General features: G+C 39.0%; 1 long non-coding RNA gene across 1 annotated transcript; it reads left to right on the top strand.

Annotated features, from left to right (window-relative positions):
- Nucleotides 1-137: 137 nt before the first annotated feature.
- Nucleotides 138-10,076, top strand: LOC115421205 (uncharacterized). The gene is made up of 2 exons (XR_003935645.1): nt 138-191; nt 8,048-10,076. It is a non-coding gene; the product is annotated as an uncharacterized LOC115421205 (long non-coding RNA).
- The last annotated feature ends 891 nt before the right edge of the window (nt 10,077-10,967 follow it).

Here is a 10,967-nt window from a genome sequence, read left to right as displayed (position 1 = left end):
ATCAGATATTTATCCAATAACCCGCTCTTCTCTACTGAAAGCAAAGTGGTATAATCTGACTCCAGGTCAGGTACACAGCCTGGGAGGCGGAAGTAGTGTTGTGTAGAGGCGCGTAGGAATCTGAAGCACAAACGCTGTCTGTTCAGTACGAGGAGGCAACATAACGGATCATAGAATCACAATTATTCCTTGTGTTTAAGGGAGGTAAGGTATTTAAGGTGGAAAGAGAACTAAAAGATCAGATACCAGCTTCAGAGAAAAGTCTAGAGCATATACAACATATCGGCCTCTTTATTAGGTACAGCGCCATAGATCCCTGTGTTCCTAATAAAGTGGCCTGTACACAGGGAACTATGGAGGTGTTCCTAATAAAGTGGCCTGTGCACAAAGAACTATGGAGGTGTTCCTAATAAAGTGGCCTGTGCACAAAGAACTATGGAGGTGTTCCTAATAAAGTGGCCTGTACACAAAGAACTATAGAGGTGTACCTAATAAAGTGGCCAGAAATCCATTAGTTTAAAGAATGGACCAAAAGCCATGATCATAGGTAATGCCATGGATTTTACTTTTGTCTTAAGGATGTATTTTGTTCACATTTCAGCTAAAACACATACAAAATATTTCAGTCTTTTGTTGTTTTACTTAATTTTACATTTTGCATGCTTTGATGTTTAACATTTTATTATTACAATTCTAGTTTGGATGATAAAAATGAGGTAAAACCACAAACAACCATCTCTTACATAATTTTTCATCTAATGAAATAAGAACCCAGATGGAACTTGTTATCCTGATATCTGTGAAAAATCAGAGGTCAAAGGTTAATGTGAAGCTGTGGTTGACAGTCGATTGTAGTTGGTCTTACATGTAACACCTGGGAGATACAGAAAAAACTGTTCCTATAATAAATATTTTCATATGAGCTGATAATTATAATAATCACAATAAATAACAAATCATTATCTTACAGTTTTATGGTTGATTATTGGTGCTCAGTTGTGGAAGGTGGATGGTTATATGTGGTTTTTGTATCATGTGCTACATACATTGCATTGGTTTTATAACGCGTCACGCGACGACACGTTTATGACATGTTCATAACGCGTCACGCGACGACACGTTTATGACATGTTCATAACGCATCACGCAACGACACATTTATGACACGTTTATAACACATCACGCGACGACACCTTTATGACACGTTTATAACGCGTCACGCGACGACACCTTTATGACACGTTTATAACGCGTCACGCGACGACACCTTTATGACACGTTTATAACGCGTCACGCGACAACACCTTTATTACACGTTCATAACGCGTCACGCGACGACACCTTTATTACACGTTCATAACGCGTCACGCGACGACGCATTTATGACACGTTTATAACGCGTCACACGACGACGCGTTTATGACACGTTTATAACGCGTCTCACGACGACGCTTTTATGACACGTTTATAACGCGTCGCACGACAATGCATTTATCACACGTTTATAACGCGTCATGCGACGACACATTTATTACACGTTTATAACGCGTCACGCGACGACACATTTATTACACGTTTATAACGCGTCACGTGACGAAACATTTATTACACGTTTAAAACGCGTCACGCGACGACACATTTATTACACATTGACAACGCGTCACGCGACGACACATTTATTACACATTGACAACGCGTCACGCGACGACACATTTATTACACATTGACAACATGTCACGCGACGACACGTTTATTACACGTTTATAACGCGTCATGCGACGACACATTTATTATACGTTGACAAAGCGTCACGCGACGACATATTTATTACACGTTTAAAACGCATCACGCGACGACACATTTATTATACGTTGACAACGCGTCATGCGACGACACATTTATTACACGTTGACAACGCGTCACGCGACGACACATTTATTACACGTTTATAACGCATCATGCGACGACACATTTATTACACGTTGACAAAGCGTCACGCGACGACACATTTATTACACGTTTAAAACGCGTCACGGGACGACACATTTATTACACGATGACAACGCGTCACGCGACGACACATTTATTACACGTTGACAACGCGTCACGCGACGACACGTTTATTACACGTTTATAACGCGTCATGCGACGACACATTTATTACACGTTGACAAAGCGTCACGTGACGAAACATTTATTACACGTTGACAACGCGTCACGTGACGAAACATTTATTACACGTTGACAACGCGTCACGTGACGACACATTTATTACACGTTGACAACGCGTCACGTGACGAAACATTTATTACACGTTGACAACGCGTCACGCGACGACACATTTATTACACGTTTAAAACGCGTCACGCGACGAAACATTTATTACACGTTGACAACGCGTCACGCGACGAAACATTTATTACATGTTTATAACGTGTCTCGCGACGACGCGTTATTGACACGTTTATAACGCGTCGCACAACAACGCTTTTATGACACGTTTATAATGCGTCGCGTGACGACACATTTATTACACGTTTAAAACGCGTCTCGTGACGACGCGTTTATGACACATTTATAATGCGTTGCACAACAACGCTTTTATGACACGTTTATAACGCGTTGCGTGATGATACATTTATTACACGTTTAAAACGCGTCACGCGACGACACATTTATTACACATTGACAACGCGTCACGCGACGACACCTTTATGACACGTTTATAACGCGTCACGCGACGACACCTTTATGACACGTTTATAACGCGTCACGCGACAACACCTTTATTACACGTTCATAACGCGTCACGCGACGACACCTTTATTACACGTTCATAACGCGTCACGCGACGACGCATTTATGACACGTTTATAACGCGTCACACGACGACGCGTTTATGACACGTTTATAACGCGTCGCACGACGACGCTTTTATGACACGTTTATAACACGTCGCACGACAATGCATTTATCACACGTTTATAACGCGTCATGCGACGACACATTTATTACACGTTTATAACGCGTCACGCGACGACACATTTATTACACGTTTATAACGCGTCACGTGACGAAACATTTATTACACGTTGACAACGCGTCACGCGACGACACATTTATTACACGTTTAAAACGCGTCACGCGACGACACATTTATTACACGTTTAAAACGCGTCACGCGACGACACATTTATTACACATTGACAACGTGCCACGCGACGACACGTTTATTACACGTTTATAACGCGTCATGCGACGACACATTTATTATACGTTGACAAAGCATCACGCGACGACACATTTATTACACGTTTAAAACGCGTCACGCGACGACACATTTATTATACGTTGACAACGCGTCATGCGACGACACATTTATTACACGTTGACAACACGTCACGCGACGACACATTTATTACACGTTTATAACGCATCATGCGACGACACATTTATTACACGTTGACAAAGCGTCACATGACGAAACATTTATTACACGTTGACAACGCGTCACGTGACGAAACATTTATTACACGTTGACAACGCGTCACGTGACGACACATTTATTACACGTTGACAACGCGTCACGTGACGAAACATTTATTACACGTTGACAACGCGTCACGCGACGACACATTTATTACACGTTGACAACGCGTCACGTGACGAAACATTTATTACACGTTGACAACGCGTCACGCGACGACACATTTATTACACGTTTAAAACGCGTCACGCGACGAAACATTTATTACACGTTGACAACGCGTCACGCGACGAAACATTTATTACATGTTTATAACGTGTCTCGCGACGACGCGTTATTGACACGTTTATAACGCGTCGCACAACAACGCTTTTATGACACGTTTATAACGCGTCGCGTGACGACACATTTATTACACGTTTATAACGCATCATGCGACGACACATTTATTACACGTTGACAAAGCGTCACGTGACGAAACATTTATTACACGTTGACAACGCGTCACGTGACGACACATTTATTACACGTTGACAACGCGTCACGTGACGAAACATTTATTACACGTTGACAACGCGTCACGCAACGACACATTTATTACACGTTTAAAACGCGTCACGTGACGAAACATTTATTACACGTTGACAACGCGTCACGCGACGAAACATTTATTACATGTTTATAACGTGTCTCGCGACGACGCGTTATTGACACGTTTATAACGCGTCGCACAACAACGCTTTTATGACACGTTTAAAACGCGTCACGCGACGACACATTTATTATACGTTGACAACGCATCATGCGACGACACATTTATTACACGTTGACAACGCGTCACGCGACGACACATTTATTACACGTTTAAAACGCGTCACGCGACGAAACATTTATTACACGTTGACAACGCGTCACGCGACGAAACATTTATTACATGTTTATAACGTGTCTCACGACGACGCGTTATTGACACGTTTATAACGCGTCGCACAACAACGCTTTTATGACACGTTTATAACGCGTCGCGTGACGACACATTTATTACACGTTTAAAACGCGTCTCGCGACGACGCGTTTATGACACATTTATAACGCGTTGCACAACAACGCTTTTATGACACATTTATAACGCGTTGCGTGATGACACATTTATTACACGTTTAAAATGCGTCACGCGACGACACATTTATTACACATTGACAACGCGTCACGCGACGAAACATTTATTACATGTTTATAACGCGTCTCGCAACGACGCTTTTATGACACGTTTATAACGCGTCGCACAACGACGCTTTTATGACACGTTTATAACGCGTCACGCGACGAAACGTTTATTACACATTTATAACGCATCACGCGACGACACGTTTATTACACGTTTATAACGCGTCACGTGACGACACATTTATTACACGTTTATAACGCGTCACGCGACGACACGTTTATAACGCGTCGTGCGCTGACGCTTTTATGACACGTTTATAACGCGTCGCGCGACAACGCGTTTATCACACGTTTATAACGCGTCGCACGACAATGCGTGTATGACACGTTTATAACGCGTCACATGATGACGTGTTAATGATGCGTTTATAACGCGTCACACGACGACACGTTTATTACACATTTATAACACGACGACACATTTATTACACGTTTATAACGCGTCACGTGACGACACATTTATTACATGTTTATAACGTGTCTCGCGACGACGCGTTGACACGTTTATAACGCGTCGCACAACAACGCTTTTATGACACGTTTATAACGCGTTGCGTGATGACACATTTATTACATGTTTAAAACGCGTCACGCGACGACACATTTATTACACATTGACAACGCGTCACGCGACGAAACATTTATTACATGTTTATAACGCGTCTCGCGACGACGCGTTTATGACACGTTTATAACGCGTCGCACAACGACGCTTTTATGACACGTTTATAACGCGTCACGCGACGACACGTTTATTACACATTTATAACGCGTCACGCGACGACACGTTTATTACACGTTTATAACGCGTCACGTGACGACACATTTATTACACGTTTATAACGCGTCACGCGACGACACGTTTATGACACGTTTATAACGTGACGCGCGACAACGCGTTTATCACACGTTTATAACGCGTCGCGCGACAACGCGTGTATGACACGTTTATAACGCGTCACATGATGACGTGTTTATGATGCGTTTATAACGCGTCACACGACGACACGTTTATTACACATTTATAACGCGACAACATGTTTATTACACGTTTATAACGCGTCACGTGACGACACATTTATTACACGTTTATAATGCGACGATGCGATTATGACACGTTTATAACGCGTCGCGCGACAACGCGTTTATGACACATTTATAACGTGTCGCGCGACGACGTGTTTATGACACGTTTATAACGCGTTGCGCAACGACACATTTATGACGTATCACGCGACGACACATTTATGACACGTTTATAACGCGTCACGCGACGACACGTTTATGACGCGTTTATGACATGTTTATAACACATCGCGCGACGACATGTTTATGACATGTTTATAACGCGTCGCGTGACGACGCGTTTATGACACGTTTATAACGCGTCACGCGATGACGCATTTATGACGCGTTTATTACACATTTATAACGCGTCACGTGACGACACGTTTATAAGGCGTCACGCGACGACACGTTTATTACACGTTTATAACGCGTCACGTGACATGTTTTAAACGTGCAATAAATGTGTAATATAAATATGTAATAATATAAATATGTAAATATGTAAAATAAATCATGTTTGATCGTTCTTTTATTTCTCTTTATGTGTAGATTTAGGGTTGTTACTCAAATATCTAATTTACCGTTTCTTTGGTTTGATCGTATTTTAGCCGTTATGTCCTCGCGCTGTTAATTTTACGTTGGTCCCTTCCCTGAAATGCTCTTTTTTTCTTTTTTTTTCTTTTCATTGATGGATCTAGGAATGAATGAAAATGTGTTTCAAGCTATCATTGTGCAGTTTTTAGTCAGATAATCATATTTTATACAAATAATTATCACTTTTCCGAAATCTGCTGAGATTTGTTTTACCTGTCGTGTTCCGGGGGTTGGCTGGTTATGGCCGGTTGGCGTCGCTAAGAAACAGTAACTATGGTAACTATAATGTCAAAATCGGGATTTTATTCATTTCGTTTATTATATTTAATTCTAAAAGATTAATAAATAAATAATATTGATTCCTAAAAGGTATCTGTGAATTTTTTTTTAAATAATTCCGTATTTCTATTTATTTAATAATATGTGTAAAAAATATATCTATTGCTATTCTTAGTATATAAATAAATTAATTTCCTTTACCCCGTTTTATTATTTGATCTCTCTCTCTCTCTCTTCTTTAATCATGTGATCTCGTATCAATTTCCCGTTTACAAAGAGAAAATGGCCGACTTGTTAAGAGCGCACGTGCCGTTCGATTTGAAGAGGTTCTATTTAAGGTAAGTTCTTTGTTTGGGCCGTGAATAATAAGTTGGTTCGGTCTCTGGGTTTGTGTATTAATAATTTTAATTGAATCGAGAATTTTTTGGGGCTATATTTTGAAGAAATTTAGAATTATAATATAATTAATCTCCGTTTACCCGTTATCCCTAATTTCCGTTCTTCCCCGGAAGTGACGTTCCTATAGCTAGTAAAAAATGCAATAAGCTAAGGCTAATCTTCCCCGGTTAATGTGATCCGTTAAGAAATCTTATTTGAAATGTACAAAATACGTCCGTTTGTAGTTTTTCAAACTGTGTATTTATGATCGGTATTGTGTAACAGACGTCCTGTTTGGACCGTATCTTATCCTAATTTAATACTTTTAAAATTATTGATTAAATTAGTATTAGCGGTCCCATTATCCGTAACTTCCGTTCAACACCGGAAATGACTTTTCTATCATTAGTAAACAATGCCGTATGCTAAAGCTAATTATGCTATTTATTCTTAATCTATAACTCCTTTATTCTTCAATATTTATTATTGAATTGGTTCGTAATTTTTTAGACTGTGTATTTCTACTTGGTGTTGAGTCGGAATTGTTTTAAACCCGTGTTTTATAAAGTGCAAAGTGTGCATAATATGCTCACCCGGATTCTGGAAGGTTAAAGATAATTCTCCACCTGTAGTTGTAAACGTGATTTATTGACAAGAATATTCATCCTAATCACCACTCTGTGCATCTTGTCTCCATTTTACAACATCATTATCATGCGATGTTACACCCAGATTTAGGTCAAACTGACAGCAAACAATAATAACTCCTATACAAACATACATACACTTTCTATACAGGATATATCTATGATGATGACGTATGTACAGTACATCCCCATGGTGTTAGAGTCACAGAAGTGGAACACATAGAAAGGACACTTTCTGGTGGATCAGAACCTACTGTGGTGCACCTGCCGTGGCTGGACTCAGAGAGCTGACATGCTGTTCAGCACCAGGAGGCAACATAACGGATCAGAGAATCATAACTATTTTTTTGTATTTAAGGGAGATAAGGTATTTAAGGTGGAAAGAGAACTAAATGATTAGATATCAGCTTCAGAGAAAAGTCTAGGGGATTTATAAACACATCGGCCACTTTATTAGGTACGCCGCCATAGATCCTTGTGTACCTAATATAGTGGCCTGCATACAGGGAACTATGGAAGTGTACCTAATATAGTGGCCTCTACACATGGAACTATGGAAGTGTACCTAATACAGTGGCCAGTAATCCATTAGTTTCAAGGATGGATCAAAAGCCAAGATTATAGGCATTGCTGTGGATTTTACTTTTGTCTTCAGGATGTATTTTGTTCACATTTCAGCTAAAATACACACAAAATATTTTAGTCTTCTGATTCACTTTAGTTTATTCCTGCATGAAAACCCAATAACCACCTCAAATAGTCCTAGATTTTGGTTTGCGTTAGTATCTGCTGTCAGATGGTGGTTCTCAGAGTGGCACCAGCTACAGCCAGGGGGTCTGAAAAATGATTCACTATAACTTATAAAATTGTGCAGTATCATTATAAAGTGCTTAGACAGAGAATAAAAGCAAAGGCACGAAACAGAAAAATAAAATCCAAAAAGATGGAGGTGCAGCTGAAATACTGAATGAATATTAGGCTTAATTTCTAATCAGTATAAATAGTTTGACAGTGGTAGAGAGTAGAAAGTAGAGATTAGAAGAAAAACACAAAACCCTTTTAGTCCACGATAGAAGAAAAGTACCTCACATAGAATGGAATAAACCAGTTTTGGCAGTGACACAAACAAAAATTAGCAAAAAATGTAATTTTTTTCCCTCCACATTTCCACATTCATGAACAATTCTAAGCATTTTATAGGTTTCAAATAAATTTATTTGCAAGTGAATCGCATTTATGCAAATTTCTGTCTGACAAAGAAACTGCCTAACGTTAAGGTTCTCATTTTAATAAACGGAGTAGAGAACTGTGTTGCTCATTTCTATTTCACGTGGCTCTCATGTATTTTTCCACAGATGAATAATTCCCTCCAAACCAACTAAACAGCTGATCAGTTCAATGTTCACGATATCAGAATTTATTCTGAAAAGGCGTTTTCATTCCCTCTGTGTGCATTTACTCTCCTGGAACAAATAGCAGTAATCAACACAATTGGGTTTCCAATGAAATTTCTGTGTGAAATTTCACTAATTTCATTAAATATGTTTATGGAAATGCACCTAATGTGTCAACTTTTGTGGAAATGTAGTCTCAGTGTGATATTCTTAGTTGAAATAACGACCATTATCATCAGAATCAGCTGCACATTTGCATAGATATTTCACAATCTTTAACCAGTTTAAGAGTAAAGTCCTGGTTTCCAACTGGATCATTTCTATATGAATATATTTAATAAATGGAACTTCCCTACAGTCCAAACATACACGTCAGCTCTCTGAGTCCCATTGACTTCCATCTAAAGTTCACCAGGTTCAGTCCAGACACAGGAATCGCATGAACTCAGATCCAACAGATAAAACAGAGGACAGTCATCATCACAACACCAGAAAAATAAAAATAGGCACTGTTTCCAGAATACACAACAGTTCAGACTTTATTTTCATTGAGTTTGTCCTCTCAAATCTCCCTCTGTTTATGCAGTTTTTTCAAAGACAGTAATTCAGTGTCCAAATATTCCAATAGTGGATGTTAATGCTGCAGTGATCTGTTTTTCTGACACATTTAGGGCCATGTGACGACAAATAATGATCCTAAAAACAGAAAAACATCTGGCTCTTTCACTACTAATTGCAGGTGAAGTAGAATAATTAATACTTTTTCCTGTTATGGCTAAAACGACTTTAATAAGAGAAAATTCCTCAGATTGGAAACTGAAATGTTTAACAAAAAAAAAAAAAGCAATTTTCTTTGTGAGTTTGTCGCTTTAAATAACACAAGTGAGTCATTTGAGGTTTTATTCATGTAAAATGTCAGGTTAGTGCAGCTTTAAGTCCAGATATTACAGTCAGATGATTAAAAAAAAAAAAAAAAAAACCTCAAACACGTGGCCCGTGGGTCAAAACCGGCCGCCAAAGGGTCCAATCCAGCCCATGGGATGAATTTGGAAAGTGCAAAATTTTACACTGAAGATATTAACAGTAAAGGATGTTTAAGTAGTTTTAGTTCAGGCTCCACATTTAAACCAATATGACTGAAAGGAAAATAATATCCGATAAATAATGACAACTACAAATTTCCTTCTTGATTTAATGTGACAAAAATATTACATTATGAAAATATTTGAACAACCTGAAATGTCTAAAGAAAATTAAGTGTAATTTACCAATATTCTGCCTGTTACTAAATATTTTGTGTATTTGTAGATCCACTGTGATCTGTAAGTTGTGTTAATAATAAGAAATTTTAACAATATTCTGCCTGTTTGTGTAACATTTTGTGTAATATACATGAATGAATGATAAGTTGAGGCACAATATTGTTAAAATTGCAGTTTTTTCATTCAGATTATTTACATATTTTTTGTGAAAGGACAGTTTGTAAATGGAAATATTTTCATAATTTAACGTTTTTATTGCACTAAAACAAAGAAAAAATTGTAGTTGTTGTTATTTATAGGTTATTCTGTTATTATTTGACTGGTCTGATGGACTTTAGATGATACTGGTCTGAATGTGGAACCTGAACTAAAATGATTTTAACATCCCTGAACTAAAGCAGATGTTGTTTGTTGTTCAGGTCAGACCGAGGCTTCACCGTCGACTCTTGAATTGACGGGTAAATATTTGCGTGTGTGTGTGTGTTCTGTTGTGAGTGTGACGTGGACAGACGAGGACGTGACTGCACAGTGATCCACCAGTCCACCAGGCTGCTCGGTTGCACACATACAGAGACATTGCACAGCGTCATTTGGGCCTTGGTTTTATCACACAGAGTTAAAGGACACGTAT

The sequence above is a fragment of the Sphaeramia orbicularis genome, chromosome 6 (assembly GCF_902148855.1).
Source record: "Sphaeramia orbicularis chromosome 6, fSphaOr1.1, whole genome shotgun sequence".
Classification (NCBI taxonomy): Eukaryota; Metazoa; Chordata; class Actinopteri; order Kurtiformes; family Apogonidae; genus Sphaeramia; species Sphaeramia orbicularis.
Note: the sequence above shows the minus strand (reverse complement) of the source record. Positions and strands in the feature narration are given on the sequence as shown.